Source organism: Zootermopsis nevadensis, unplaced genomic scaffold (genome assembly GCF_977971745.1).
Source record: "Zootermopsis nevadensis isolate Lab colony 2312 unplaced genomic scaffold, Znev_1.0 Znev_ptg000010l, whole genome shotgun sequence".
Taxonomy (NCBI): domain Eukaryota; kingdom Metazoa; phylum Arthropoda; class Insecta; order Blattodea; family Termopsidae; genus Zootermopsis; species Zootermopsis nevadensis.
The window spans coordinates 18,624,200-18,644,824 of NW_028259142.1; the positions used below are offsets into that span (position 1 = coordinate 18,624,200).

The 20,625-nt window shown below is 37.6% G+C and overlaps 1 protein-coding gene across 1 annotated transcript in view; it reads left to right on the forward strand.

Annotated features, from left to right (window-relative positions):
- The first annotated feature begins 358 nt into the window (after positions 1–358).
- LOC110827448 (LON peptidase N-terminal domain and RING finger protein 3) overlaps positions 359–20,625 on the forward strand; it is a 75,938-nt gene continuing 55,671 nt past the window's right edge. The window contains exon 1 of the mRNA XM_022059137.2: positions 359–558. The gene's annotated coding sequence lies outside the window, so the exon portion shown is untranslated. The remainder of the gene's footprint in view (positions 559–20,625) is intronic.

Sequence of the window (20,625 nt, forward strand, 5' to 3'; positions counted from 1 at the left end):
ACATTTTTCTATCCAAAAACCTCAGTAAATACTTTTAACAAGAACAGTTTTGAAAACTTGACTAACTTAAAAGACTAATCATCGGCTGCATGCAAGTTTCTCTTATTGATACGAAGAAACAATAAGAGATGGCACAATGGGCTTTATTCGGTAGAAAGTAAGCCATAGTTTTGGAGTAAATACAAATGAATATATTCAAGAACCAAAATTTAAAACCCCGTAATAAATTATCGGTCCATTCAATAGAATTACGGGCAAAGATGACGTTTCTTTATGCGAAAATATAATGCAAAGATACACAAAAACTTGCAACAGCGTACGTCGACCTTTCAGAGCAAGTATCGATATAGTCAAGTTCAGTGCACTCCTGTCATCTACAGCAGGCAGATGTAACTATGACTAGTGCTTAGTTGTGTATGGAGTCGATGTGTTAATTATTCTGTAAATAAAACAGTTTTGTAGATATGTGCAGTGTGTATCAGTTTTTGTTTCGTGTTGAAGAAACTTTAATTAACATTTAAACAATACAGACATTCCGGGTGAAGTCGGTTAATGATCGTAAGTACTGTACAACAACAATATGCTTTCATTTTAAGACTTCGTAGTATCATTAATCTATTTGATATACACAATGTCAAGCTCATTTCTTGCTAGGTTTATTGCTTTATATAATAACAGCAAAACAGGAGTAATACAATGCCTTTGTGTTGTCTGACAGCGGTTCTGTCACGGAGACGGCATGGTCTGTTCCATTGCAAATCGTTACGAAATATTAATACAGTTCACGGGTATTTGCAGTTCTGTACCACCGAGTGCTCGTACCCGTATATTGTTAAAAAACAAATGTAAAAACGCGTTTGGCATATAAATATACTACCCTTCAGTGTTAGTAGTTGTATATAAAATTTTTACGTTGAGTCGCTACTCGCTATGAAAGGTTTTAAGGTTAAAAACAAAGCTACATAATTTAATGTGTCAAGTCTGTTAAATATGAACTAATATTTTTAAGTGTACTTCTGTGCACATCCATACTACTGTTGACCAAATACAAAAATTTATTCACGTATATGTAGTTACCAGTGTCTAAACACTGTAAGAAGTACTTTGAAACAGTCAAACTCTTCTTTCCAGACACAAAGCATTATATTGTATTGATATTTAGGTTGTTTAACAAAGTTTGCATAGCGTGGAATGGAATGGTGAATTAGCAATGATTTGGAAGAACGCTGTTGTGGTCTGTTTGAATCCCGGTAGGCCTGTTCTTGGCAGAGTCTGGGATCCTAACCAGGTAGCTCAATCGACATTAGGCCGTTCTCAGTCGTAGCTACTGTATAATGGTAAATGTAAGCTTCATAAACATAAGATGACAATGTTTTAAAACGTAACTCAGCGCAGAAAGGGTGCAGTGCAGGCTTATCATTCTCCTAAACGTGACAGTGGCATATTTAAAAACAATGCTCTTGATTATTTCTTGCAAGACTCGCATAAATTCACTTCACTTCACTTACAATAGAAATCGCTTCATCTTGTGTCCCTTCATACCGCGTAGATTTTCATACGAATATTTCATCAATATTTCCAACCGCCAATCCCCGTTGTATCTTAATTACTATTAATAATAGTGACAGTCTCGTTCACTCATACAAAGCTGTAAGAATGGGTTTGTTTCCTATCGGATACATTTCAGTGGTTTTCCTATAGGCCATCGCTATAATTCTTTGGAAAGATTTAAAGTTCAAGGTTAAGTAGTCTGTCACTGTCCATTTTGTTCGAGTGAACTCCCCGTTTTTCTCTGTAATTTTGCTATCGTTAATAATATATGAACATGATCGTTTACTTTCCTTATTGCAGTTCTGGAGTTAGTTAACACCAGAAAGAAATGCAGATCTCCCAGCACTTAATCTTTGAAGAGTTTGTAAAAGCTTGACATCTCTGTCAACGGAAGTCGTTGGCAATTTCGAGTGTTTACTTTTTCTAGATTGTGATTGATTGCTGTATAATTGTGCTGATGTTCGAGCGCTGTTTTCCTATTGCGCATGCGTTACGTACCAAGGCCCTCCCCACCCCCTCAAGACCGATGTTTATGACAGTGACTCATAAAATGCACCAAAACATTCTCAGTGCTTTAAATTTGTTCCGTAACCACTGACGAGAAGTTCTGAGAAGAGCTTAAAAGGGATCATTTAAAAGATGGGTACGAAGTTGGAACAAGTTTGAGGCTAATACATGAAAAGTCGAAAAAGATTAAATATTATATTAACAACAGACCGTGCCACGGTGGTCTAGCGGTTAGAAGGCTGGCCTTGTAATCCTGGGGTCTCGGGTTCGATTCCCGGCGGTGCCCGAATTTATAACTTGTGTTGGGCAAGGCCGTGGTCTAGGCAACACGGAGTTTTCCTCCTGGGGCTTACCCGGTTTCTCCGTGGCATCCCAACAATTACTCCATTCACACACAGAAGAAGGCAATGGCAAACCACTTCTGGATCATCTGCCAAGAACGTATATGAACAGGTCCCAGTCCGAGAAAAGGATGGAAGGATCCTGTTCATATGGACCTGTCGGCAGACAGAACACTACAAAAAAAATAACAACAGACACGTGTTAATTATTCTACTGTAAGATTTACATCGGTAGTATACAAATATCAAGGCCAGTGAGGTGCGTTACGTAGAAAATTACGCATTTAAAAGAGTGCTGTAATCTGGAGTACACGTTTCCACTCTCCTTTAGATAGAACTCTACAAGATAAAATATTCTGCGTTTAAATATAAAGTATACATCCTTAAAGCATGTACATATAAAATGTGACAGTCACTAATATTATTAAGGAACTCATGCAGATTATAATTATACCTTTGCATAATGTAATTTGGCAAGATGCGGGATTAATCTTACTGGATATGTTCCCTTACAAACAAAAGGAGAAATAATATAACATAAATAAAGGAAGAGGTTTATGTTAACAAGAAATATACCGATCGTTGTAAGCGGCGGTCATTATATTCAGGATTAACAGCTCAAAACTAGTATTGTGTTCAACAGACAAAAGACTGACGGCCGGAATGCACAACCATTCTCCAGTTGAAGTAAGAAAGCCATTATTTTTCAGTGTTCAGATTGAACGACGCTTACGTAAGTAGACCAAGAAACACGTGGTTCGAGACTGTGATCTTACGTTACTTATCGGCGCAGTTTACGATTCAGATGTTTTTATCGTCAGTGATATGGGAGGATTATGGATAATGGTAATAAGTAATGTTGAAACGACGTTGTTACGTCACGTAAGATCATAGTTGAGTGCTGTTCCAGCCTTCGTCTGGGAGACTAAGACTGACAACGAAACTCGGTCAGTAGGTCGTTCTGTTCATTATAGAAGGTCCCAGCAATGCTTATTAGGTCGGTACAAACGTAAATACAGAGATGACTTGTCTTCTAGGTTGTTGCGCTGTGCAGTCTGGTTGATGTTTACCAACGTTTCGGAGGTACTACTGCCTCCATCAGTATCGCCCTGATGATGGAGGCAGTAAGCACCTCTGAAACGTCGGCAGATGTCTACCAGAAACGAGCAGTGGAACAACATCCCCGAATATTGTCATATCTTGTTGTGTGTTTAAATTTTAAAGTAATGTGCAGGTTGGACAGCGTTTGATAGCAGTTTCCTGTAAATGTGTCCAGTCTCACGATTGCAAATGTTTATGTAATTTTGTTTAATATATGATGGCAACGGAGCAAATAAAAGGACTCGCGAGCGACATTATATAACATGGCATTTGCTGTGTTGCCTAGGCCTTGTAGATGGTGTGGTTCGACCGGGTCTTTCATTGCTAACACAACTTACATAACGCAGTAACAGCACGGGCTCTTTTGTTTAATTTAAGATCGGCCGTGATACATGGAGGAGAGGGGGGGGGGGTACAATCACGTCCGGCACCTGCTTGTATTGTTTACTAAGTGTATTTTGTACGAATTCATGGTTATATAAAGCTCACATATCTGAGCTGACGTATTAATCTAATCATTATTCCTTGACGTTATATAAGTCATTATACAAACTGTCCTAGAATCAGCCATCAGTATTTTGCGTGGTTACCTGTCCAGTAAGGCTTTTGAAAATCGGGCCCAGTCTATTAATTCCATACTCACATGTTTAACTATGGCGAGCCTAAAATGAGGAACGATGCGAATAATTAATTTATCTGGCGTTTAAGATACTTTCAGGTGTGTTTTGAAATAATAAAAAAGAACTGAAACTAAGTAAGATTTGAGGTTTTCACAGCGGTGAGTATGAAGATTTCTGTCTTCTGGGTTGTTGCGCTGTGTAGTCTGGTCGATGTTTACCAACGTTTCAGAGGTCATACTGCCTCCGTCATCAGAGTATGAAGATTTCTGTCTTCTGGGTTGTTGCGCCGTGTAGTCTGGTCGATGCTAACCAACGTTTCAGAGGTCATACTGCCTCCGTCATCAGGGCGATGAAGATTTCTGTCTTCTGGGTTGTTGCGCTGTGTAGTCTGGTCGATGTTAACCAACGTTTCAGAGGTCATACTGCCTCCGTCATCAGGGCGATGAAGATTTCTGTCTTCTGGGTTGTTGCGCTGTGTAGTCTGGTCGATGTCCACCAACGTTTCAGAGGTCATACTGCCTCCATCATCAGGGCGATGACGATTTCTGTCTTCTGGGTTGTTGCGCCGTGTAGTCTGGTCGATGTCCACGGCGCAACAACCCAGAAGACAGAAATCTTCAACTGAAGCTAAGTGTTAGACTTGGCTATCGTCGTTGTCTGTATGTAAGCTTTCTGTTGAGTTGTCCAAGTCGTCAGTCAGGTCGAACTGTCGAGGCAGTTGGCGTGCTTAGGACAGCGAAACGTATTGCTGGCGAGCTGAAATATAACTGCAATAAACGCACGATAACAAATAGTGTGGAGTAGAATTGAATCACTCTCGCAATATCGCAAGGCTTATAATTGTGTTCTACCGCGCGACTTACGTCTTGTTTGATTCCAATTTTGACATCAGGATGCAGGCAACCGGTATTCCAATCTCTGTTCTCAGAACAATTACGTCCAGCACTGTGGTTGGGTAACACACACAGGTATGGGCGACCTGTTTCTCAAATGTTCGCAAATTAATGCTACACGTGTTATCTTGCATCATCGCTATATGGAATATTGCAACCCGGGGACCATTAAATATGAACTAACTTATATTGAACCCTTTGAATCCGCAACTTCTCTAAGTAGAATTTAAGGATTCAGCCTGTCTCAAAGAAGACCAGCTGGTTGAATCTGTTGAAGGTAATAATCCCAGTTTACTGATTGTCGTACGAAACACCAAATACAAAATGCTGAATTAATGATTTTCGAGACATTTTTATTATTATTATTTTTTTTATTTGACTGCAAATGGGTTTTTACCCGGTGGCAGTGGTCCTACAATAAGACACACAAAACATAAGACAACAAAAACAATAAGAAACAACAGAACAATGAGACACAACAAAACAGTAAGACAAAAAGACATAAGACACAACAAAAACAATAAGACACAACAAAACAATGAGACAAAACAAAACATAAGACAACAAAAACAATAAGAAACAACAGAACAATGAGACAGAACAAAACAATAAGACACAAAAAACATAAGACAACAAAAACAATAAGAAACAACAGAACAATGAGACACAACAAAACAGTAAGACAAAAAGACATAAGACACAACAAAAACAATAAGACACAACAAAACAATGAGACACAAAAAACAATGATACACAACAAGAACAATAAGACACAACAAAACAACACACCACACTCAAAATAAAACAACTCATAATATTACAAAACCATATACCTTAAAGTACATAACTTAAAAATTAATCATAACTTAAAAATGTGGTGCATATAGTGACCACTGGGCTTTAAGAAGTTAATCACAGACAGTGTGGTCGTAATAAATACGACAAGTGACCTGTTTTACTGACTGCACAGTTACACCGAATTAAGGTAACTGAAATATGAAGATATAGAATAGGGGAGCATGGAACACAGACGCAAAGGATTTTTCTGTAAAGAAACGTCTCGCATATGAAAGGCAAGCATTGGAAGATAATTGTGAAAAGGAGTAGTTAATATGAAAATTTCACATTTTTAAAGGGAAAATACATAATCCATTCCAAAATAATTATTTTAAAATGACGTTTGACATTTTGACTGCATATGATGTTGATTTATTATTAAGCTGGCTGTGAAGTTAACAGTCCATCATAATTAAAAATTAGGAAAGTGGCAAAGTTAATATTTCATAATGCTGTTTGTAGTACAAACACTTACGCGGGTGTGAAACTCTGGGCAAAGAATAATAAACATGCCAGTAAAATTCAAGTAGAGGAACTGAAATTTTTAAAAAAATATCAAACGATATAGAAAATTTAAAACTAGAACATGCCCAAACTACAGAATATTTGTAGCTTAAATGCGTCATGTTTGTGTTGATTAAATATATATTTATTTTCACAGTCTATACACAAACGTTGTAGTTAAATGATGTTGTTAAAATTATATAATATTAAAACATTATGTAGTATAAAATATTATATTTTGGCGCTTTTTATCGTAAATAAGATTTTACATTATTTAGCGCTTTTTTACGACATGTTTCGATGGATAAGACCTCATCTTCAGGTTTATATTTCTATTTATTTATTTCCTATGTCAATTCCATACTCATTTTCATGATAATAATTAAACATTAATTCCACAGAAAATAAACGTCTGACTACAAACAAACAACTCATCATGAAAATGGGAAATCTACAAACAAACCACAGATCAATATAATACTTTGCATAAAAATATCTAATAATTTTAAAATATTATAAAATTGATATAAACGTGAAGATGAGGTCTTATCCATCGAAACATGTCGTAAAAAAGCGCTAAATAATGTAAAATCGTATTTACGATAAAAAGCGCCAAAATATAATATTTTATACTACATAATGTTTTAATATTATATAATTTTAACAACATCATTTAACTACAACGTTTGTGTATAGACTGTGAAAATAAATATATATTTAATCAACACAAACATGACGCATTTAAGCTACAAATATTCTGTAGTTTGGGCATGTTCTAGTTTTAAATTTTCTATATCGTTTGATATTTTTTTAAAAATTTCAGTTCCTCTACTTGAATTTTACTGGCATGTTTATTATTCTTTGCCCAGAGTTTCACACCCGCGTAAGTGTTTGTACTACAAACAGCATTATGAAATATTAACTTTGCCACTTTCCTAATTTTTAATTATGATGGACTGTTAACTTCACAGCCAGCTTAATAATAAATCAACATCATATGCAGTCAAAATGTCAAACGTCATTTTAAAATAATTATTTTGGAATGGATTATGTATTTTCCCTTTAAAAATGTGAAATTTTCATATTAACTACTCCTTTTCACAATTATCTTCCAATGCTTGCCTTTCATATGCGAGACGTTTCTTTACAGAAAAATCCTTTGCGTCTGTGTTCCATGCTCCCCTATTCTATATCTTCATATTTCAGTTACCTTAATTCGGTGTAACTGTGCAGTCAGTAAAACAGGTCACTTGTCGTATTTATTACGACCACACTGTCTGTGATTAACTTCTTAAAGCCCAGTGGTCACTATATGCACCACATTTTTAAGTTATGATTAATTTTTAAGTTATGTACTTTAAGGTATATGGTTTTGTAATATTATGAGTTGTTTTATTTTGAGTGTGGTGTGTTGTTTTGTTGTGTCTTATTGTTCTTGTTGTGTATCATTGTTTTTTGTGTCTCATTGTTTTGTTGTGTCTTATTGTTTTTGTTGTGTCTTATGTCTTTTTGTCTTACTGTTTTGTTGTGTCTCATTGTTCTGTTGTTTCTTATTGTTTTTGTTGTCTTATGTTTTTTGTGTCTTATTGTTTTGTTCTGTCTCATTGTTCTGTTGTTTCTTATTGTTTTTGTTGTCTTATGTTTTGTTTTGTCTCATTGTTTTGTTGTGTCTTATTGTTTTTGTTGTGTCTTATGTCTTTTTGTCTTACTGTTTTGTTGTGTCTCATTGTTCTGTTGTTTCTTATTGTTTTTGTTGTCTTATGTTTTGTGTGTCTTATTGTAGGACCACTGCCACCGGGTAAAAACCCATTTGCAGTCAAATAAAAAAAATAATAATAATAAAAATGTCTCGAAAATCATTAATTCAGCATTTTGTATTTGGTGTTTCGTACGACAATCAGTAAACTGGGATTATTACCTTCAACAGATTCAACCAGCTGGTCTTCTTTGAGACAGGCTGAATCCTTAAATTCTACTTAGAGAAGTTGCGGATTCAAAGGGTTCAATATAAGTTAGTTCATATTTAATGGTCCCCGGGTTGCAATATTCCATATAGCGATGATGCAAGATAACACGTGTAGCATTAATTTGCGAACATTTGAGAAACAGGTCGCCCATACCTGTGTGTGTTACCCAACCACAGTGCTGGACGTAATTGTTCTGAGAACAGAGATTGGAATACCGGTTGCCTGCATCCTGATGTCAAAATTGGAATCAAACAAGACGTAAGTCGCGCGGTAGAACACAATTATAAGCCTTGCGATATTGCGAGAGTGATTCAATTCTACTCCACACTATTTGTTATCGTGCGTTTATTGCAGTTATATTTCAGCTCGCCAGCAATACGTTTCGCTGTCCTAAGCACGCCAACTGCCTCGACAGTTCGACCTGACTGACGACTTGGACAACTCAACAGAAAGCTTACATACAGACAACGACGATAGCCAAGTCTAACACTTAGCTTCAGTTGAAGATTTCTGTCTTCTGGGTTGTTGCGCCGTGGACATCGACCAGACTACACGGCGCAACAACCCAGAAGACAGAAATCGTCATCGCCCTGATGATGGAGGCAGTATGACCTCTGAAACGTTTATATCAATTTTATAATATTTTAAAATTATTAGATATTTTTATGCAAAGTATTATATTGATCTGTGGTTTGTTTGTAGATTTCCCATTTTCATGATGAGTTGTTTGTTTGTAGTCAGACGTTTATTTTCTGTGGAATTAATGTTTAATTATTATCATGAAAATGAGTATGGAATTGACATAGGAAATAAATAAATAGAAATATAAACCTGAAGATGAGGTCTTATCCATCGAAACATGTCGTAAAAAAGCGCTAAATAATGTAAAATCTTATTTACGATAAAAAGCGCCAAAATATAATATTTTATACTACATAATGTTTTAATATTATATAATTTTAACAACATCATTTAATTACAACGTTTGTGTATAGACTGTGAAAATAAATATATACAGAATATTTATTTGGTAAATGCAGGAAGAGACTACTGGGAGAAAAATATTAACTCGGTAGGATTTAAAGTTCTGACGAAGATGGCAGCAAGAACTTGAGAAACGTTGGTAAATTTCTACCAGATTACACGACACTACAACCCACTATGCAGACATCTTAATAGTTAACTCAGCAGAGTGAACAGAGATGGACTCGAGCACTGGTTCTGCTTTACAGACTACCAATGAGGGCACAAAAGTGAGAAGAATATTTCTAAAAGGGGCCTTGATGAAACAGATCGTCGTGTTGCGAATTACATTGTTATCTATGATCCCTGTGGCGGGTAACCTTCGACTTGCATAATAGCAGGCAACCAGTTTAATTATAGTGGTAAGCAGGTTATATAATCATTTACCAACGATACGACAATGATACATTTCAGAAGGAACTTAAGTACGTGTAGTGAAGCTGTTTATGAACCATTAATTTTGTATTTTTATTATTCCATTACTTCTTATGTAAAAGCGTGTTCGGCTGCTTACGAACATGGCCCGAACGTCACGACCGAGTGATTAGTACTCTCGCTTCGTATTCGGGAGGTCCAGAGTTCATATCTGCACCCAGAGACCGGCTGTCTTGGCATTCCTCAGTCCATCCAGCCAATTGCCGGGCCAATCAGGCACCGCCGCTCCCTTCCACATCCTTACTAATTCAGTGTTCACTATTTATATCATTCGACGTTGCATTTTGGTGTTTTGTAAGAAGGGCTTAAGTCAAACGTCATTTGTACTGACCTGAGCCCTTATTACTGAGCACAAAAGATAGCTTGTATTTTAAACAGTTTAAAATAAACCATAAATAATAATATGACTACGACCTGTCTTGTTCTAATTTCTCCTCACGCAGCCTATTGGTGGGGTGACTGTCTTTATAGACTATATTGAACAAGTTCTTTTTCTTTAATATATATTTTAATATCCTACCATCTAAGCCTTGGTCTCCCTCACTGTCTCTTTTCTTCGGGCTTCACGATTAAAGTTTTTCGTGTATTTATTGTTTCTGTCACGCGTTTCACATGTTGATTTGATTGTCTTAACAATTGGCGTAGAGCAAAATTTACGAGTCTCCTAATTATGACATTTCTTCACCTTTCAGTTAGGTCCAAATAAGTTCTTCAGCATCCATTCCTGAAGTGACCTTACTGAATATGTGTCCTTTTGCAAGGGTGAGAAACCAGCGTTCACACTGATAACAAACAACAGATAACATTTAATTTATATGTTTTTATTTAATTTCGTATACACGGTTTTCGTCGGAGGATTTCAAATAAAAATGCTCTTGGGAGGTCTAGGCGTAGATGAGAGTTTAATATAAAAGTTATTTATACTAATCAACGACACCTTGACCTGTTCTGTCCTACAGTCAACATCCATGGTATCTTTCACAAATTTTTGTGTTATGTTTAACGACTAACTTTGGGATTTGATTTCAAGGAATTATTTCTAAATTTTCTAGCCGTTTCATTCCGTGATTTTTGTTGATATATGGTAAATGGAGAAATAACTTGTGAGGGTGTCGATTGGGTTCAGAATAGTGTCCAGCGGCGGGAGATTCTTGGCTTTTTATGATGGAATCATATTGTTTTCCTCATCGCTCTGGCGGGTAAATGAAAGACACTTACACAGTTTTGGTGGGGAAAATCCCAAGAGAAGAGACCATGTGTTAGACCTAGGGATAGATGAGAGGCAAATATTAAAATGTTTCGCGGTTAGGTGGGATGTGAAAGTATGGATTGACTCAAGTACCTCATGAGAGATCCACTGGTGGGATTTTGTGAACATTATGATAACCTCTGAATGCTATAAAACAGGTAATTTTTTCAACTTATGAATAACTGTGCTTTTCAACGACGACTGTACCGTATAGTTACGTTAACCCAGAATTTGCTGACGGGCGGGTATCACATTTAAAAGGAACAACCTGATAGAACTAATATATTGAGTATTAAAATATTTGTCGCTATAATTAGTGCATATAACGTCATTTATTTATTCTGTACTTCGTAATGTTTCATAATCAACAACGTCACAAGCTTCAGTGTAATATTTTCCTACTTTTACGTAACCACTTACGTAGCCACGTAGTCCATTTTCAAAATAAGTGGCAGAATAAACAGGATTTGTAAGTAACTGCCTGGTTCTTTTCTTATCTCAGTTGGTATCTGCCAGAATTAAATGAAGGTTTATTTCGGAGTCGCTTTTTTGCCAATCTTATATTTTTCATATTTACTATTTTTTTTCAGTTAAAAGTCGGTCTCATTTCACGGTGACTTCAAAAATTAAACTTTAGATTGAATTATGCTTTTCGTTTTAAGCCTCGATGACGAAATTGTTTTAAGTGGGTCGTCTGTGTCCGCGGAAAGCCTCGTCCTCAGGTTGCCGAAGGAGGAGACGGCCTCCGGATGTGAAGGGTAGCTGCAGACGGCAGCCAAGAGGTGTTGGCTACTTCGGTGGTTGGGGTCCCCTGGGAGCTAACAACTCCTCACCCTGAAAAGCTAGCATGTTACGAAATGTTACAAAAGAACACGGGGCTGAGGAGATTAATAAGGATCTCCATAATTTGTAATATTTACATCAAATATTGTAACAGTGATGAAGAGACTGGCGGACATCGGGAGATGGATGCTTTCATGTTGTTGGTCAGGACGTCTGAAAGCAGGAAACCATTCAGAAGACCTAGGCGGCATTGGGAGGATAATATTAAAACGAGTCTTAAGGAAATAGGGTGAGAGGGTATGGATTTGACTCAATTTTCTTCGGTGGTGGGTTCTCATGGGCACGGAAATGAACCTGCAGCGTCTACAAATGACGCTTAATTTCATGAGTGCCTTAGCGAGTGTTATATTCTCAAAAAAGGTGCTGCTCCATGGAGTTAGTTATCTACCAAGACAGACGGCTAGACGGATGGTTGGATAAATGAAGGCGACTATTAGTTCATATGAAAGAAATTTTATCCTTCAGAACCCTAGAAACGTAGAATATTAACTCTTTAATTGCCACACTTTGTTACAGAACGTCAGGGTGGAGTATTTATCACCCTGATTCCTATTCTGGAGGTCCTGGATCAGAGTTTACATCCATCTGGGTAGATATTAGCTTAAAATAGGCCGCGTATTGGTTTTCCCAATTCATCATTCCCAGTCATCCTACCAATCGATGCTTTGTTACTTGTGCAGTTTATAAAGCATCGTTAAGGCTTTGACCGGGATGTTCTTTTGTTAAATCTTATGTGGTACCGCCTGATTCGACTTCTAATGGTTAAGTGAAGTGTTTTCTTCGCGGTACGGGCTGAATTCATAAATAATATTCAGACGATCTTCGGCTTCAAAGGGTTAACCAGCTGATTTTCGTAATGGTGAGGTGTAGTGTTTTCTTTGCGGTACGGACTGAATTCATAAATAATATTCAGACGATCTTCGGCTTCAAAGGGTTAAAGAGACGATCCCCATTTTGATAAACGAAGCATGCAAAAATCCGAAAGTGAACGGAAATTCCCATTGAATAAAAGAGCACTGAACGAATGGCAATGCAGACTTGATTTCTCATCGCATTCAAGTTTAAAATAGGAACAAGTAAACCGGACCACCTCTTTATGTAATAGACAAGAAAGTTATAATAAAATAGAATCCAAGGTCGGAGACACGATGTGACAATATGGAGGGGGGAAGGAGGAGAAACGCTTGTGGTAGCATACTGCATACTTTTCAATTCAGGGCCAGTTTCTTTCCGATACCTTACCAGGATAAAGTAAGAAAGAATTCGAGAATATTGCATAATGAGGACCTTGTTAATTTGTACTCATCGCCTAACTTCGTTAGAGTAATTAAATGAAGAGTTGTATAAGCCGGACATGTAGCATGTGTGGGTGTTCTGAGAAATTTCTGCCGGTGATCCTCGAGAGAGACCACTTGGGGGACTGAGGCAAATACGAAGGCGTGGTCTGGATTAACTGACTCAGGATAAGGTCCAGTGACTGACTCTATGTCCGTCCCCGAAACGGGAAAGAATGTAGACCCTTCAGTCCTGTAATGCTCGCCTCCCTCGGTCAAGTGCTGGAATACGAGATGACGGTGCGAAAAGGATTTTTATTGCTTGTTTAGTATGATTATAAAATGTGGTCTCTTACTTTGAGGGAAGAACACCAATTACGTAAGAAGAATCTGAATATGCTTACAGCTGCAATTTTTGTATTAATTATAGTTAATTTTGCGACGGGCTGTTCACTTGCCGAAGGAGTCCTACCAAATGTCTAAAACAAGTAAGAAACCTCATGTGTCAGGAGGTCGGAGTCCTTCAAGGACTGTAGATCCACTGATAATAAAATATATTATAGCAATTTTTTAAAAAAATGTTGATTAAATTGTTACTGTAGAAGTGACGTGGAGTAAGTGGGTAATCCAGAAAATAATACAAAGTAACTTTACAACTTTACTTAAAGTTAGTGGACCTGTGCTTGGGGTAGTGTACATTGTGGTGGACGTTTAGCTTCGATATAGGAAGGAATAGCTTGGAGAATTTTGGTGGAAACACCTCCTTGAAGGCAGCCAATTTGAAGACCCAGAAGGAAATTGAATGATAATATTAATACGTATGTTTTATGAGAATAGATTATGATGGTGATAGGTCTATGAATGTGGCTCAGAATTTTATCCAATAGCAGACACTGGTAATGTCTATGATGAATTGTTAAACCGAATTTTATCACTGTTGGTAACTGTTGAGTAGTTTTGGAGATGAAACGTGACTACTGAGATATGAAATTTCCATAATGCGTCAGTTCTATATTCACTTTGTGCTAAGAATGCATAAAACATCAACACCGCTGACCTAAATGACTGTCCCTTGTTTACTTTGGGCCTAGTATATCGGCCAGGTAACGGTGTTATGTAATTCGTGATTTAATTTCCGTTTGATCAAATCTCCAGTTGCTTAGGCTAAGAGGCCAGTCCGTTGACAAACACTGGAAGGGTTTCGCAAGCCACGTCTACTCGACTTGATTCCACTCCGTGGCCTGCTTTCTGCAATGGGCATGCGAAAGCAGAACCAAGATGCAACCTAGAAGTTTACCACACGTGGTGTTTGGTCTTCTGCCCTCATTTTACATAAAGTAGTATGCAACTTCTCAGATTACTTTTTTCGAAAAATAAAAATTTACTTAAATAAATTGCTTTTTGTTCATAACGCACCTTTAAAAATCGTACTTGATGCTTAGTTCTAATACCTGTTTTTGCAAGGATTTGTTTCTAAAAGTAAATCTTTTGTAGCAATGAAATTTCACGTTTATTTTATTACATATTTATATGAGATGTTACATAATGACTGTCATTAAGCGTGTTTTGATAATGCTGTTAAATGCATCTTTAATAAACTTTTTTTAGTGTAAACAGAACGGGCTAATTTGATATATCAGCAGACACACGAATGTTGGTGCTCTGAAGGAAACAAGCTTTGAGTTGTTTATATTAAATTCAAGTTTAAAAATTGAAAAAAAAAATGGGACATTCATTTGTTTCTATTGTTTTACTGAGGCATCACCACGTGGTGTTAAGTCATACATGTCAAATGTCGTTTTATGCATTGATCGCATTATGCATTAACTTATGTAGTCCACATATTTGGTTTCCTAGCAACAACGGAGGAGACAAATAAAGAAGGGAAACTGGAAATACGTAACAATTTTGTATTATTAAATATTAAGAGAGGACTAGGAAGAAGATTGATACAGCTAACCGACGATCTTAAACAAGGAAAGAAGATGACGTTCCAGGAATTAAAACGAGAAGCCGAGAATAGGGACAACTGGAGAGCTCTTTTTGGGCAGAGCAATGGACCTGTCGTAAGACAGAACACTTAATAATAATAATAAAAAATATTGTATCGTTATATCCGTCTGTTGCTGTTTGTTCCCAGCTAGTAACTTTTGAGCAAATAGAGGATTTTTATAATTCTGTAATATATACCACCAGAGGACACCTTTATATTTTTTGATGTCTTTAAATAAACAATAACGACATGAGGGCTGTGCAGACTTCTGAGATGGGATCTAAACTAACGCCACATAATTTGGTGATAGATCATACCTACATATTCTGAATGAAATATTATTTGCATGACAGCAATTTGAAACATGACGATGGCGAGGATATATATGACACATTTCACATAGTCATAATTTGTCCCGGTAAAAATTATGCACAGAGATGGGTCGTTAATCAGCCTCATTATAGGCCTATAGACCGAACATTTAAAGCTCATCTTCGAACTTCATATTTAGCATAGGATTTGAGGTTTTCACGGCGGTGAGTTTGAAGATGATTGTATTCTGGTTTGTTGCTTCGTGTAGTCTGGTGGAAGTTTACTGACGTTACAGAGGTCCTAGCTGCCTCCATCATCAGGGCGATCATCTGCCTGTATTGCAAGAAAGAATGGGCTTTTGTGTCATATCTGTGTTCCAAAATATCTGCCCCCTTATGACAAACTGCTGAATCAATTGAGGTAGTTTCATGGGTGTTGTCCGGAGCATGTCATGCCTCAACGTATCGATGATACATTCATATATTTATCAGTTGTTAATTAAATACAGATAAGCTTGTCATTCACTCATCTACTAACATAAACACTCAGAAGAATAGTGTTTATGCAAGAAATATGTTAATTGTAATCTAATCTTTTTTTCGTTAAATATTCAGAGAATCACAAAGCGTTTCGGACAAGTGTTACAGAACTTAACAAGGAGAATGGTTTATGTTGTGTGCATTTTAGGTTGCAACGATTCTAACGGTAAGCCTAGATGTGGCTCCAGAACTCCAGTCTGTTTGCGACAGTTGTTAATATTGATTTCAGTGCTGTGAGGAGTCTCGCGCGCAGTGGCTAAAAACTTGTTACAGGATGGAAATCCTTTTATTATTAACCAAGGTCGGACATTTTTGTAAACAACGTCCCACGTCATGAACAAAACACCGTTTGCTGTAAAATTATATAACTTTGTTAGTGACTGTACAGATAATGCTAGTCTACTATTTCGTTTCTATTCCTGGTTCCTGTGGCTTTCTTTCAGTTCTTCGTGTATTTATTTTGTTTTTCTTCATCGTTTTGGATATCTCCTAAACACAAGTCAACCTATTTAAAGACGCTATTTTAACTTAAGAGATTATAACTTACAGCATCGAATGAAATAAAATATGGATATGAATTAGAAATAGGTAATTGTTTCGAAAAATGCAGACAGGTTTGTTTCATGATACTGTCCCACAATTTTAATGAACTAGAGCAGAGCGCTCCTTTCGGAGCTCCTCGGGGGATTGGTCAAGTTTTTAAAACGCAACCAACCCCCTTCGGGGGGGTTGGTTAGTTTTAAAATCTTGAGTAAGAAACTAAACCAACCCCCCCCCGAATGGGGGGTTAAAACGCTTGACCAACCCCCCTTCGGGGGGGTTCCTTTTTAAAATCTTGAGTAAGAAACTAAACCAACCCCCCCCCGAATGGGGGGTTAAAACGCTTGACCAACCCCCCTTCGGGGGGGTTCCTTTTTAAAATCTTGAGTAAGAAACTAAACCAACCCCCCCCCGAATGGGGGGTTAAAACGCTTGACCAACCCCCCTTCGGGGGGGTTCCTTTTTAAAATCTTGAGTAAGAAACTAAACCAACCCCCCCCCCGAATGGGGGGTTAAAACGCTTGACCAACCCCCCTTCGGGGGGGTTCCTTTTTAAAATCTTGAGTAAGAAACTAAACCAACCCCCCCCCGAATGGGGGGTTAAAACGCTTGACCAACCCCCCTTCGGGGGGGTTCCTTTTTAAAATCTTGAGTAAGAAACTAAACCAACCCCCCCCCCGAATGGGGGGTTAAAACACTTGACCAACCCCCCTTCGGGGGGGTTGCGTTTTAAAATCTTGAGTAAGAAAGTAAACCAACCCCCTCCGAATGGGGGGTTAGTTTAGTGTCTTACTCAAGTCATTTGTTAACTCGTCATTGTTGTGTTGGTACAACAATGCCGAGTAAACAAATGTAACGTGACATTGTTTGATGACGTCATTTATTGAAGACAACGAGGAATCACAATTTTTTTTAATGATGAATTCGGTCTTCGCTGAAGCTATAGATCATATATCCCAGAATGTTCTTAGTCGTTCTGAGGAAAACCACGGAACACTTGGCATAGACGGTAATTCTATCGAAATTCGAATCGGTTGCCTCCAGAATACAAATCTATAGCAGTAATACTGCAACTTTTACGTTCTTAGTCGCTAATCAAAGTACGAACAAATTGATCGTGATAATGTTGTTACGGATAATTTTTCGTCGTGGTTTGGTCATCCTTGACAAAGAAAATCTGTGGAAAGTTATGTCGACAAAGATCTTATTTTCGCAGCCAGATGTTTGCTTGCCTGCCGACTATGGTGACGTGTGAAATATTAGATAATGCGGACTCGTGTTGCATAAAATATCTTGATCAGCAGGGGACATATTGCAGCAACCTTGTATAACTTAGTAAATCTGTAGCTGAATTTGTTGTAGACTTTTTTTGTGTGTATGCAAGAAAGTTTCTTCCTCGTAGCAAATCCTTTGTAACGTCGTTGCTCAATTTCTGATACTTCTACAGAACAGCGCAGTCTGGTCAGCACTCCTACGTTGTGTTCAGGAGATCCAGGGTTAATATCTCAGTCCGGAGACCGACAGTCCCGATTCAGTTTTGTTGTTGTTTCCCTCAATCCCTTCATGAAAATGAAGGGACAACATCTTAAATTAGGCTCCTGCCGCCGTGTTGTATGGTTTTGAATATTAATTATTCATTCGACTCTACGTAGAAAGGGAGAGAGATACGAAGAAAACAGATAGGGAAAATTGTGTGCCTTGTATACCATGATGTTTATTTATTGAAAAGTGAGTTGTATCACAAGTAAAACACCGCGTAGCTGTAAATTTACACTTATACGGAGCGTACTATTTAAAACGCGACCCAACAACAACCAAAACTGGAAATCAGAAGCAGGTTTACCCTCGTGTAATTGGCGGACTGTCCCAACCTTCCCTGTGGCACACGAGCCAAGGGCACTTTTGTTGCTAGGCCGCTGTGCACGCCAGATGCTCTGCAGGTGTGAACATGGCGTATTCACGAGCATAACGCGGATACTTTTGTTGTTGTGGGCAGTACTTTTGGGAAAGGAGAGTGATATCACATCCCTCATGATAGAAACAGGGATAGTGTTCAAAACTTTGGATCGTAACACCATTTTTACACGGCTGATCGCCCAAGAAGACTTCGTTGCAGTGTTAGATTGTTTTACGAAAACGGAGGAAATATCTGAAAATTGACTTTCATCAACTTTTTATTTTCATGAAACCGTTTACGGAACCAATCCTAAATGAAACTCGTGTTAGATTGGAGCATTACTGCCAGCAACAGAAACTGTAACAAAATTATTCCAGACAATTTCTTTCCAAGAAGTATTTTGAAACTGTGAAAAGAAAGCTCATGTTATTATAAACACGTTTCGGTTGAAATGTTATTTTTCGTGTTCTGAGAATGTAGTGGTTCTGATCTCCTGGAAAAGTTAGATTTCTTCATTCATAGTTGTGCACACAATCGATGATTGAACGACGAATATATGGCGAACACAGTGTGGACGATACACACTAATAGCTTGCAAGATGTTTGCACACAATGTTCGCGAACAATTCGCTTATGTTAACGCTCATTTAGAGGAACTTTATTTCCGAAGCCGTTTATGTAACTGAATGTTTTAATTACCATCAATATGCTTGTGCAGTTATGCGCGAAATTAATTTCTCGTGGCTGCTGTTGGTGAGAGCTGACAAGAAAATAACTACAGTTACGAGAATATACAGCTGACGAGGCAGACACGGCCCGTAAAACTTGTGACAACACCAAGTCTGAAGGTGAGTCCCTGGTTGGTTAGCAGAAATGGCTTGAGGCATCTGGTACCGTTGTGATGTCTTAAGAGAATGGTGAATCTGCTTCGAAATAATTCTGTCAACTTCCATTATAGAACATTTGAACTACTTTTGGGGTGACGTTTAATATGAAGCTCTTACGTGAACATAAACGTAGCCATGATCAAGGAACATGTTGCACTGGACATTAAAACTACAAACGCTGAGAATCTAGAGCTGGAATTTTTTTAAATGATGGCAGTCTCCACACTTTAATACGGTAGTGAAAATTATATACAAACAGAGAATCGCTTTTATTTTGGAATAGTCTTCGGTCCAGTCTTTGGGAAGCAATATTAAATAATATAATATGCTAGCACGCGATTCCTATGTGAGATTTATGGACTTTACTTCTTGTCACAAATTAGATAGTAATAAAATAAATCCAGTAGAGTTGTTTACACACATATAAAATACCGACACCGTTGGAACTAGATCAGCTTCAAATTTGAAGACCAGACATGGTGCATTTAAAGACAGAGATTGCATCACTTACCAAACATGTCGACAGACATGTCTCGTAAATCGCTGTCTCATGTGAGAACCAGAACTGACCTAATCCGATCGTTAAAAATGCAGGTCTTAATTATTTTGTGTGTCCCCACCGCATGCAGACTCGATTTTTATTGGCTGGCAATTGCGTCACAGCTCGAATGCCTGATTGCTTAATTTATTTTCCGTATTTAATCATATACTTACCCAAACATTGAAGATAATGACGTACAAAACATGAATACTGACACGTGTTTTGTGTGGACGTAAAACCTACTGCCTTTGATTGAAATTATATTGGATAATGAGGAACTTTATCATTTATTCAGATCACCTGATGCTTGTTACAGTAGCTGAACATGTGGCTAAATGGGGAGATAAGGAATGCGTGCTAAATTCTGGTAGGGAATCTTTCTTAAAATGGATTATCGAGAAGAAGGCGGGAATTAAATATTAGGATTAGTCCTAGGGAATTAGGCTGTGATGACAGATGAAACTGTCCCAATGCAATAGAGGACTTCAATATTAGCGATGATGAGTCTTTCTCTGCTATTATTTAACGGTGCGCCGAGATAACAACGAAGACGCTATTTTCTTCAACAAAAGAAGAAAAATATTAATGCCAATAGTTAAACCTATCATTGCGGATTCTTAAGATGTGTTTTTGTAGGGCTATCCACATTATGTAAGAGCCATATGATATTTCCTCGGAGGCCTACTTCGTTAATATAGAACACCGCAGAATGAACGACATCAAAATGTTCTGTTATACACTCTCTTCTGTACTATAGGACGTTTGAGAAGT